We start from the raw sequence: 13,343 nt of genomic DNA, 5'->3' as shown, positions 1-13,343 counted from the left end.
ATTCAGAGCAGCAGGGACATACACAGGATGCAGGCCTTTGCAATCAAGAGCTTTTGCACCCACGAAATCACTATTTTTTGTTTGTATATGTTGGTGATAGCAGGTGAAAAATTTTATAGATGGTGATAGCAGGGGCGGATCCAGGGGAGTGTTTTTGGGGTGATCGCATTCCCCAGAATAGGGAACATTTTATATTTTTTTATTTTAAAAATAAAACATATCCTAACTATTTTTCATCTTTGTATTATAAACGTAAATTAAAACCTAAAGTAGATAGGCCTTACTTTCTTAAGAAATTAATTCTACAGAAGAGCTCTTTCTCATTTTCTATTTTTTCTTTTCTTTCTTTCTTTCTTTCTTTGTAATCCGCTCTTACCTTGATTTGACTTCGAACGACCGCCCCTCTCAAACAATCATCCTGGATCCGCCCCTGGATGATAGACATTTTAATAAAGTATGCCCTCAATCGCTGAAATAAATTCCTGTCAAGCTTTCGATCGCTGAAATAAATTTCTGTCCACGGCCCTGCAAAACAGTGACGATTTTAGGGAATGATCAGTTAGTAATGCCTCCCTGGAGCAACGACACTTGCCCAGAAGTCATATCTCCGATAATTCAGAATGTGATTTGTGCATTATCACTTTTCACTCTCAGTGTCTTGAAACGCACCAAAAAGGAACTGTTCTGAAGTATTTACTGGTTCTCCCTGTGACCCCATTTCAATATGGACAACCTTGGACATATACACATCTGAAATATCACCTTTTATATCAGTGATCTCGAAAACTATCCACTCGACACAAATATAGGATATTTTCGATTCTTTATTCCTGTCACCCTCCCATTGTCAACTAGAAGCCAACCAAGGCTTATTTTGGACTTACGCAGCATCCACAGTGTCACTTTTCATCTTTGCATATGAATTCGACAATAATTTCGTTCGTATTTGACTACTTTTACATGTCACCTTCACCTCTTGGTAGGGATCTTTTCAGTATCTCGCCCCCACAACTATGGAGAAATTTCAACCAACTAAGTATAATTATAAATTATCATCTGAAACACAACAGTATGGGTGATCTTTTTTCGCAGAGGAATTCGTTAACTACTGTTTCAATATCAATGTATTGGCTTTTTTTGCTGTCCATGCTGAAGATTGCCAAAGGGCTAAACTTCATCTGCACTATTGTGTAATGAATATAGGTTTTAGTGGTTTCATTTACTGAATACTCGCTTAACCAGGGTTTTGGGACACCCAAAAACGTACCCCCTTACGATGGCTTAGTTTTTATTTACCGAGTACATCATCTTTTCGAGAGATTCGTAAGTTTTCCAAACAATCATATATAAAATTTAAGAGCATTTAGTTGCTCTGGTAGTCATTAATAAAATACTTTCCTCTGTATTTTCAACTTTAAAAATTGAATCTTCTATTTTGAGTGAGCTGTATAATGTGCTAATTCTTCCTATATTTCCATGCCCAAACCTACTGCTGGGCTCCATATTTGCGGAAAAAAAGTAAATTATTACGTAAAGAATTTGTCGGGTACATTACGAAGATAAGCATATCATACCGTCCTTTTCTATGACAGAGGACACAGTAAATAATCTGAGACATTTTTCAACGAACAGTTACATTGAAATCAATGTACAATATTTTCTGTCTCCTTATCAGAGACAAACATCGGCTGAACATTATGTTGTAAAAGCAGTCACAACATTGGAGCTAGATGTAAATTAGAAATAGTTTTTCATTAAGGCTCGGATTTCTATTAGGTCATATCTTCATCCTGTTATCCTTTTATATGTATAATTAAATATAAACATTTTTCTGATTGTTGTCATAAAACGTTTTTTTTTGGCTATATATATGTGAATATTATTTGAACCATATTTTGGCGTGAGGTCATGTGGGCTTGAAGTGATACAAAGGCTTATTTTTCATCATATTTTAGACGGGTTTCATTTTTGTTTAAATAGATATGTCATCATTAGGAATGAGGAGACGGTCATTCAGCTTTTGTATCATAATGTCAATAATATGCTGTGATCTATTCTTCAGAGCTTACAGATATTCATTCAGGCCAAAATAACTACGAAAATGTCTTAACAAATGATTATTCTTAGAAATATATTTGTTAAAAATTGAAGTTTAAATAAATTTTCAGTAAAAAATAATTTACTTCGTGTGTATTTGAGCACGTTTTAAGGCATAGTTTGTATTTTTTTCGGTCATAAAACATGCATATTTCTAACTTTTTTGGTCATAATGATTCGAACCCTAGTTGCTCTATATCTCCGATTATGATTGGTAACCTATATCAGTTGATTGCTGAGGACAGGATTCCATCTTTGTTCCTTATGTAGGTGATTATTCAACAAAATATAAAAAGCTGGTCTAAGAGAAACAAACACCTTTTCAGATATCCTGGATGCGGACCTACGTACTCCAAAAGTAGCTATTTCAAACATATCGTATATTGCTTCCTACCATTTGCAAATATTAAAAAGAAAAACTTAATTTAAGGGTAGTTTACACTCTCTTATGATCTAGATATAAGGAGATAAGTTAATTTTTGCATGAATTCTATACTTTGCCTGTAGCTTTACTGTCTGACCACGGAATTTTATCAGATAACTTTTATTCTCTATTGACATCTGAGAGCATATTTTATACTTCGTGAATAGCATTCTGCTTGTAAGATTTGAAAATCCCTTGTCTACCTAGGTAGAGATTAAGCATGCAATTAATATTATAATCTTCAAAAAAATCGAAAACTTTAATCGCCTTGGGAAAATCATCGATTTTCTATTATTTTACCTAGTAAATGATCAGAAATGAATTTTTATCTATAAAAAAAAACAGAAACAAGAATTTTCAATGTAAAAATAATAGCACAATTTTTATATCTAGACATGATAAGTACTATTAATATGCTTTTGATTGCTGCATGTTGTACATGTGTTGTTCATCATCAGAACTAATTAGAGAGATACAAATAACTCAGCAGATTATCTATTCCAGTGATCCTGTAAAAGTAGTTCCATGGGAGTATATTTTTGTGTGAATTCTGACTCAACCTGAAACCAAGTTTAGAACATTGTTGCTGTTAAAATAACCATAATTCCCTTCTTATCAAGTCTTCAGGTCTGAAACTGTTCTTTTTTTCCTAAGTAGCACTTAAACTTTCTCAGCACCTAAATTCTTGATTTCCTGAGAAAAATCAAGCCAGGAGCCATTCGTACCAAGTACGAAAACATGTTAACAAATCGTCAAGAAGGTTTGCATTAAGCTTTCTCTCTCTCTCACCCGACACCCCATATGAATATATATATGTATCAAAGAGAGAGACAAAAACTTAACTATGCCCTGCTTTTAACCAAATCCAAGCTATGCGCTTGTACGTTTATGTACCTCTTAGTTGGTCCGTTCTGTTATGGATTTACAAATGGGTCCGTTGCGACGTTAATTGTCCTCCAAATAAGTCTGTGTAGGTCCGTGGATGTAACCTGGACACTGCGGTAGCATGTGGGTATTAGGACCATTTTGTGGGAAAAATAAATGTTTAGCGAATATTGATCATGTATTAAGCATACTACGTCAGTTATTACCAACGGAATGTTCCCTGACATCACACATTGCTTCTCGGTTTTTAATGAATACCTCTCAGATCAAAGAAAAGGCAACATAGATGGCGAAGATTGTGGTAGTTTCACTGATAAACTGCTCGTGCGACTAACGAAACAACTAACCTTGTTTTTTTCAGTACCATTTACTTCGTTTCCATCTATCTCATCATGTTCTCTTCAGTATCATAATACCATAAAAGCAAGACACAGACGACTGAAATTACTATACTAGGATATTCGCTAGATATCTTCTTCAACGGATCATTTAAGCTCCTGCAGATGAGTCCTTGTTTCTGCTATAACCTGAAGATGTTAGCAGAATGAATACCAAAGGAATCGTCCATTGAACACGACAGGATTCCTATTCCTGGTTGGTTACGACTGTCGATTTATGTAAAAATAAACAAATAAATGAACACTAATAAATACCGTAAAGAGGATCATGGAATATTTTTCAATATGGAAACCGGATCTTTTCTTCCGGCTTGAGTATAGAGATTAGTGTTGATATGCGATATAATCTTCGAGCACTTCATGAATTACACAAAAGCCCTAATAGCTGCATTATACAGACATTAACGTTAAAACGAAAACTTTTATTTCCCCCCCCCCCTTCGGTTTTATTAAAAAGATAGAGTCGAGATAGAACATTCTTGAAATACTTGATTACACAAAACTGCTTTTCGATATCTTTTACCGTTTTTGATCTAGCCATACCGATAGTTATCAACACTAAAAATAAGAAGTGTTTTCCTTTTCACCACTTGCGGTTTGATTAGGAGTATAACAGAGAGGATGATAAATAGCCCAACAACACTAAATTGATCCCCAAAACAACTCCTTCCTGCATCTTTGCTTTATGATGTAGATTAAACTGGAACCGAAGTTTCAGATAATTTCTAGCACTGGAGTTCCAGCGAATTTCTCGCACTGTGGATTGCAACATGAAGAAAATAACGATACTCGCAAAATTTGTGGATTGCAATATGAAAAGCAAAACGTAGTAAGCATAAATTCTATGTAGATATCGTTGATTAAAACACTCATTCCGTAACGATTTTGCGTTGACGCTGAGAAAATTTGTGGTAAACTTCAACTGGAATTCGGTATATCTCGGGATCATGACAGCATAGCGACTTGGTATTTACCTTGAAATTCGCGCTATACACCTGTTATCGCAAAGTAAAACGTAAATTTTGCTATGTGTTGATACAAAGCCACACGAATGTGGGTAGAATAAAAAACACGGAAACCCACAGTCATGATGACTGGTCTGAGAAACATTATACGTTTTTCGACCGAGTTGAATTCCAACGGGCGAACACACTTGAGGAAACGTTAAACCACAGAAGTTCATCGACAATATTGGCAAATATAAGAGTGATGAATTCAAGCTTAAACATAGGCAAACCCAGAGGGAAACTAAGAAATTTTCCCCGTCCCTTCTAGCGGAAAACGTACAATCATGGGGAAGTTCGTGTCTCTTTACTAAAGTAACATATCTAAATAGCAATGTAACAACATTTTTAACCGCATCGCACAGTGGAGTATTTCTGTGAAAGTCCTGACCATATAATATTTTTTTAGTATTTTAAAGTGGAAATCATTGCTGTTGAATTTCGACTTATTTCATATTGATAAATACATTGAATAAAACTTATATGCACAAACATATGTATTTATTAGAAAAAAGTACATACAAGTTTACATATTTGTACAGACCGCGGCATAAAATTTGTTACAAAAATTCTAAGTCCAAATGAATAACAAACTCTTGCCCAGTTTTCTTACGCATTCCCGCAATACATTTATCAATCGATTAGTTGCTTCTAGTATTTATTCCAACTCCTCCCCGTCCTCCACCTCTCCTTGTCTAAAGCTGTGTGTGTGACGTAGTACACTCTTTCCATTCAGCTGAAAAAGAAACAGGAATCAAGTTTACAACGTTATAGCTTTAAAACAGTCTTTTCCATTCGTTTGTTCTGAAATATTTTTAAGAGCCTAAATTAAAGGAAAGTGACACAATCTTCCCAGAGCTTCATAAATATCTTTAGTTTCATTCTTTTCTTTCTTTAAAGAGTGCAAGCTAGTAAGATGCTCCCTAAGAAATCTATGGAAATTGCCAAGAGCTCTAAAATATCTACGGACAGAAACGAGTTTTATTCAATGATTCATTTAATTTCTTTTCAGTAAGTGCAAGCAAATGTTTCAGGGGCGTCATTTAGGCAGGACAGGAGGGTGTAAATCCCCCTCTCTTGAGCTTCATAAATACGTATTTTCTGATCAAGTGTACAGTAATACACTAATAAAAAGTGAAAATCTTATGTCGCCGGAGAATCTCTTTCTCCCCCCCCCTTCCGAATAAAGTCTAAAAGACACTGGTTTTAAAAACAAACCTATAGAGTTACGATAGCACATTGCTAAAGATCTTAAATTTGGTTTCAAGAGTCGAAGGTTTGATCTCAAGCCATATGACTTCCTGGGTGACATTGAGAGAGAGAGAGGGATTCAAGTATGGAGACAAAGAGGGATGATTTGTATACACAGATTTAGAATTGGGGAAAAAATGATCGGACAGCATTCGTATTATGACGAAAATTCTGATTTTGTGAAAGATAAGAAGGGAAGTTTTCGAAGTGCGAGGATCATATTAGGCAGTTGTCGAATTAATGTGGAGAACTCTTTTTAGAACATCAGATGATTACGAAAAAAGAGAAAGATCTTCAGAACTGAGGAATTAAGATTTTAAAAAATCTGGTTTCGGCGACGGGTTTCGAACCACGAACCTTGTGGTCATCGAACCATGACTTTATCCATTCTACTACGGAGGATTCTATTACTCGTTCACATACGTTTCCCTTAGCTGCGTTGAAAGCTACCTTAAGGGGATATTCCAAAAGTTGTCTTGGTAGATGCGCCGTTCAGTTAGGACGTAAACCTCTTGTAACTTAATTACAATGTGCAAAATGAACTTCCTCTTCTTCAGGAAACTTTTTAAAACTTTAAAATTTGTTACTATTGTTTTAAGTAAGTGACATTTGATAGAACCATCTGATAAAGTAGTGCCAAGCCCTGTGCGTCATTGTCTGTTGGGTGAATGGTTAATGTAAGTTACTTTTACATGGATGGTCCGAGCTTAAAATCAAGACCATTCTTATTGATTATTTTATTTGAGCTACGCTCATACTGTATATTCCACAAGTTCAAGTTTGAAGTAATGTAGTCACAGCTAGTTTAATTCGAAATAATTTTCCAATATTATATTTGTTACTAAATTTACATTGTATCCTCACTGTTTGTAGCCCTGCATAAAATGCAAAATTGTTTTAAAAATATATTTTACTTTCAAGTATTATTGATTTTTTTAAATTGTCCTCCAAATTTATTTTATAATTATTTTCTATTTCTTAATTATAACATATTTTCTATTTATATTGTATTCTATGTTACACGTTTATTATTTACTTTTATGTCTTACCTTTGAAGAGGAGCTTTGGCAATTCAGAGCAGCAGGGACATACACAGAATACAGGCCTTTGCAATCAAGAGCTTTTGCCCCCACGAAATCACTACTTTTTTGTTTGTATATATATATATATATATATATATATATATATATATATATATATATATATATAATTTTATAGATGGTGATAGCAGGGGCGGATCCAGGGGAGTGTGTTTGGGGTGATCGCATTCCCCAGAATAGGGAACATTTTATATTTTTTATTTTAAAAATGAAACATATCCTAACTATTTTTCATCTTTGTATTATAAACGTAAATTAAAACCTAAAGTAGATAGGCCTTACTTACTTAAGAAAGTTAATTCTACAGAAGAGGTCTTTTTCATTTTCTATTTTTTCTTTTCTTTCTTTCTTTCTTTTTTCTTTTCTTTATTTGCAATCCGCTCTTACCTTGATTTGACTTCGAACGACAGCCCCTCCCAAACAATCATCCTGGATCCGCCCCTGGATGATAGACATTTTAATAAAGTATGCCCTCAATCGCTGAAATAAATTCCTGTCAAGCTTTCGATCGCAGAAATAAATTTCTGTCTACGGCCCTGCAAAACAGTGACGATTTTAGGGAATGATCAGTTAGTAATGCCTCCCTGGAGCAACGACACTTGCCCAGAAGTCATATCTCCGATAAATCAGAATGTGATTTGTGCATTATCACTTTTCACTCTCAGTGTCTTGAAACGCACCAAAAAGGAACTGTTCTGAAGTATTTACTGGTTCTGCCTATGACCCCATTTCAATATGGCCAACCTTGGACATATACACATCTGAAATATCACTTTTTATGTCAGTGACCCCGAAAACTATCCATTCGACACAAATATAGGATATTTTCGATTTTTTATTCCTGTCACCCTCCCATTGTCAACTAGAAGCCAACCAAGGCTTATTTAGGACTTACGCAGCATCCACAGTGTCACTTTTTATCTTTGCATATGAATTCGACACTAATTTCGTTCGTATTTGACTACTTTTACATGTCACCTTCACCTCTTTGTAGGGATTTTTTCAGTATCTCGCCCCCACAACTATGGAGAAATTTCAACCAACTAAGTATATTTATAAATTATCATCTGAAACACAACAGTATGGGTGATCTTTTTCGCAGAGGAATTCGTTAACTACTGTTTCAATATCAATGTATTGTTTTTTTTTTCTGTCCGTGCTGAAGATTGCCAAAGGGCTAAACTTCATCTGCACTATTGTGTAGTGAATATAGGTTTTAGTGGTTTAGTTTACTGAATACTCGCTTAGAGGTTCCTCGCGTCACAGAAAAAGTGATATACAGTTATAAAAGAAAAATGAAATATCTAATATTTACGTCCCACGGTTATGCCGACTATGCTAATGGAGAGAGTAATGGTGAGAAATAAATGAAATTGTTTAATGAAAAAAGTGGGAGGAAACGGGAGAAACCCGAGGACACTCATGTCCATAATAAAGTTCATTCGGCGTGAGCTGGGATCGAACCAGGGACCCCATGCATCATAGGTAAAGTTATAATAGAATATGCGTCTAAACAAATACGAGACACTACTATCAATGAGAGTTATATAAGATTAGATCTTTAGTTATTTCATTCTAAGTTAAAATTTCAATCAAACTTGTTCTTCATTACTGTTCGAAAACTTAAAGTTGTTGCTGCAAGGACGTGATAAATCTTTTCAGTAGACGTCGCAGTCCCCTCCACAGCTTCTTTTTCATGTAAGGCTAAAGTAGTCTCATTTTACAGATCGAGGAAAAATAGTGGAATTACGAATTTTCAATGGGCCCCGTTTTACTCTGGGCTCACTCAACGCACTGCCGTTAGTTACGTCACTGTTCAGGATGCATAATGCAGCTTCTGCTTTTAGGAATACTTTCTAAGGCAGTACGAGTTTTTTTTAACTGCTGTGTGAATTAAGTTGTATTTCCTAGAAGTGTCGGTTAAAGGAAACTAAAGATCCTACACTCAAACACAAATAATCTGTTTCGAAACTCTAATGGAAAACGAAACGAATCGTCCTAAACATGTTACGCTTTTGAAGAGAAAAAGAGCAAAGCAGTAGTTGCAAATACGCTTAATGGTGTTTCTTGGATACAAATTTATAACTTACACAAGTCATGATTACGTCATGGTTTGATAGATGAAGGGTTAGTAAGAGGAATACTTACGGTGGTGATCGTGAAGCAGGTAGAGAATTAATTGTGGTCGAAATTAGTTTCAAATATGAGATTATAATTACATATTTTGTCTTTAACTTATTACGTATCAATTTTTATATCAAATTTTTCAGTCTTTATTTAATCCATCCTCCGGTGTGATACAATGAACAATTGCAGAGCGACGTCAGTCGGACGAAAGTACTATATTTCATTGTTACTCTAATATACCTAGGTATTTGTTCATATATTTATAAATTGTTTACTAAGTAAAAACTTATGGCGGTCCACTTTATGTGTCATATAATAGACGGTACGAAGGCGGACATAGCAGAAGGCGTATTGCAAATATTCCTGGTGATAAAAAGTAGGGATCTTCTTCACTAGATTCGAACCACTGTTACAGGCGGTTTTGGTTTACATAGCAAGCATAATACCACTCGGCCACCAAGTCTCGCACGTTAGCCTCTTTATTAATGCAGAACATACTGAGACACTTACATTCACTGGTGTCGCGTAATGTATTTCATAAAATTTTGTTAATAAGTGGGTCGAATTAGGTAGCCCTCGAGAGGGCTGATGGTGTTGTGGGCGAGCATTTATTAATAGTGTGTATAGTCCCCTTGGGACTCGATTACAGCTGCCATACGCCGTGGCATTGAATCTACCATTCGAGAGATATAGCGTTGGGTGCAACAGATCGACCACGCATCTTCAACACGCTCCCCAAGATCATTAGATGTTCGTGGAGGATTGTTCGACCAGCTTTCCCGCAATGTTCTTGCAACAGAGGCCCACATATTTTCAATAGGGTTCAGATCTGCTCCATGAGGAACCCAGTCAACTATTTCGACATCAGGGTGCCTCTGCAACAATGTATGAACCACATTTCAATTATGTATCGAGCTATTGTCCTGTTGCAAATATAATATGCCGTCACCTACATGAGCTTTTATTTCCGGGAGCGTTTCATCCAGATGTTCCACATACTTGTGGGCGTTTAGGCGACCAGGAATCCTGTAGATTTCTCCGAAATTTGCAGCCTTGCATATCCATGCCCAACAGTGGACAGTTACATGTCTCATTCGACCAGAACGGGAAGCGTATTCAGAGGCATACCTTTTTCAAGGGAGGCGGTAAACACGCTTCGGCCCGAAGTTACTGCTTCCGTCTGTGAAAACGACCTCGTCCCACACACGTGCAATATTTAACTGTGCAAACGCCAGACGGTCAACCATGTGGTCTTCTGTTAGTCGCTCCTTAACAGCTGCCCTGTATGATCTCAAACCAAAGGATTTGAGTCTACGACGGACAGTCGTAACATCGCCTGGGAAATTGGTTTCCTCTCGTAACTGTCGGGCAGACATGAAAGGGTGCTCACGGCATTGGGTAATTACACTCTGGTCTTCTTCGGCAGAGGAAACTTTGTCACCCACTTCCTCTTTTACGTCTTACATCTCCTGTTTCCTCATATCTCCTCCACCATATCCGTGCTGTAGCACGGTTAACGCCATATCTCACACCTGCCTCGCTATAGCTCATGCCCGCATGCTCAATTAAAGCAATCACGCTGCTTTTAACAGAAGCTTCGTAGTGAGCCATTTTCACACCAGAAGCAAAATGATAGCTTTGCTTAGGTGTTTGAACGGAACGTGCTTCATGTGACGTCACGTAACAAGGCGGAGTTTCCTCTCGTTGCTGCAGACGATATCGTACGCCCTCTACTGGGTGTTTCGTGACGGAAAAGGTGCTTTTAAGCAGTTCATGGCGACCGCTTTGAAATCAAATGTAAAGTATGAGAATTAAATATGTCATATCTGTAGTTTGGTGTAGAAACAAAACAAAATTGGAAACCAAAGGTTTAAGAACAACTCAGATTATTAATATAAAACAAGTCAAAGATTATTAACTTGTATTATCATACAAGAAATGCGAGAATTTTGAAACAAAGAAAAATAACTTAGAAATTTGCAACTGAAGACAAAAAAAAACTAACTTAAACACACTAAAGGGTATGAGTAGGGGGATTAATGGGGACGTCAGCAATGAGGCTATATGTCCCCGTCTCGATTAACGCGAGAGATGGATTTTACCATTTAACTTTGACGGAATAACGTAGAGGATGGAGAGGAGGGGGAAGATACATAACAGCTATAAATATAAAAATAAAAGTGACAATGTTCGGTGGTGAATAACTCTTGAACTACCCGATCGTCCTCAATCACATTTTGAACATAGATGAAATTCGAACCTGGGAAGCTTTTTGTTATTTCATTTTAATATTAGAACTTGCGGAAGTTGAGGGGAGGGTAAATATATGAAAATGAATAAAACTTAATAACTCTTGAACAATCCGACTGATCCCAATCAATCAAACATTCAATATAGATAAGGTTCGTACCTGGGATGTTTTCATTTTTTGCCTTAACTGCACAATGTAGGGGAGGGGAAGGGGAGACTATGTAAAAAAACTAAAAATAAAAATGCTGTCTTGGTGACTTCATCACGATTAAACCACCGAACTGATCGTAATCAAATTATCAACATAGATAAGGTTCGGACCTGGGACGGGTTTTATTATATCCCTTTGATGGTAGAACGTAGGGAAGGAGGAGGGGAGGGGAGATATCTATAAAAATGAATAAAACTTAACAACTCTTGAACCACCTGACCGATCTCGATCTAATTTTCAACATAGACGACGTTCGGGCCTAGAAACTTTTGTTTTAATATTTTCACTTCGACGGTAGAACGTAGGAGAGGATAAGAGAAGGGGAGATTAATATATAAAAATAAATAGAACAACTCTTGAACCATCCAACAGATTTCAATCAAATTTTCAACGTACATGACATTCGGACCTGGGATAAGTTTTGTCATACCGTGCCCCCAACATGGAGAGGGGAGAGGGATACATAAAATCATCGAGAATGACCAATATCAAAGGGTGCTTTAGTAATAGTAAAACCATAACATATTACTATTTTCCTTTAATTTAGCCCAGCGAAATCGGGGTGCGACTTAAATTCGAGGACGTCTTAAGTTCGAGTAGTTATCGAGAAATAATTAAAGATATTAACGTGTTATTGAATTACTTTGCTAATAATAATAATAATAACTATTATTATTATTATTATTATTAGTATTATTATTGAAGATTTGATAATTCAAATATTGAAAGATCAAAATATTCAAAATCCTTAAGACAATTAAACGTGTGTCATCGCCGACTAATGATCACCAAAAATTCTAAATTTAAACAAAATATTCACACATGGTTCCGACTTGAGACCCTCCAGATTATTAGCTGGCGCCTTGAGCACAGATCCACGCTCTATATGCGCTAAATGGTATGTTTTAGTATGTTTAAATTAGATTTCCTTGCCTCCAGTTACAAAATTCTAAGTTAGTATTTTTCGTTCTTTCAAAATTTCTTTCGATTTTTTTTAATCATATAAGTCCATAATTATTGGCATAGTTTATATTAATAACGTGGTTGTTTTTAAACCTTTCGTTCGCTATTTGGTTTCTTCTCCACACCAAACTACAGATATGGTTCGTTTAATTCTCATACTTGTCATTTGGTTTCAAAGCAGTCACCATTATACGAAGATGGCGTTTGGTGTAGTTGTCGTGTAGTAGTGGCTCCGTTTAAAGCGCTGGAAAAAGAATTTAAAAGTATCTGATAAGTTGCAAAATGTAGTGTTACAGTTGCGTGAATATATCGTGCACAGTGTGAGTTTAGAATTTCCTCATTTTATGTAGAATAATGATAGTTATTTACGTTATTTCCTAAGTACTTTGCTCTATCGAGAAAGATTTTGTTTACAATCTACTCTCCCGGATGTACGAAGCATGAATCAGTGTTGGAAACTCTACATTTATGTACAGTGACGTTAGTTCAACTTTTGGTATTTTAAGTGAGCGGAACTGAGCAACTGTATCTTTAATTCAAAAATTATTGAGCAATGATATAAAATATAGTTATTGATAGTAAAAGAAGTATCAGCGTGAATCTCACGTGGATATTTCGATTAGTTAATTTTTT

General features: G+C 35.9%; 1 protein-coding gene across 4 annotated transcripts in view; it reads left to right on the top strand.

Annotated features, from left to right (window-relative positions):
• LOC145681259 (uncharacterized) overlaps window positions 1-13,343 on the top strand; it is a 395,864-nt gene that overhangs the window by 35,520 nt on the left and 347,001 nt on the right. The gene's annotated exons all lie outside the window — the stretch shown is intronic.

Source organism: Thermobia domestica, chromosome 3 (genome assembly GCF_964235325.1).
Source record: "Thermobia domestica chromosome 3, izTheDome1.hap1.1, whole genome shotgun sequence".
Taxonomy (NCBI): Eukaryota; Metazoa; Arthropoda; class Insecta; order Zygentoma; family Lepismatidae; genus Thermobia; species Thermobia domestica.
The sequence above is the reverse complement of the archived record's forward strand: the minus strand, read 5'-3'. Positions and strand labels throughout refer to the sequence as shown.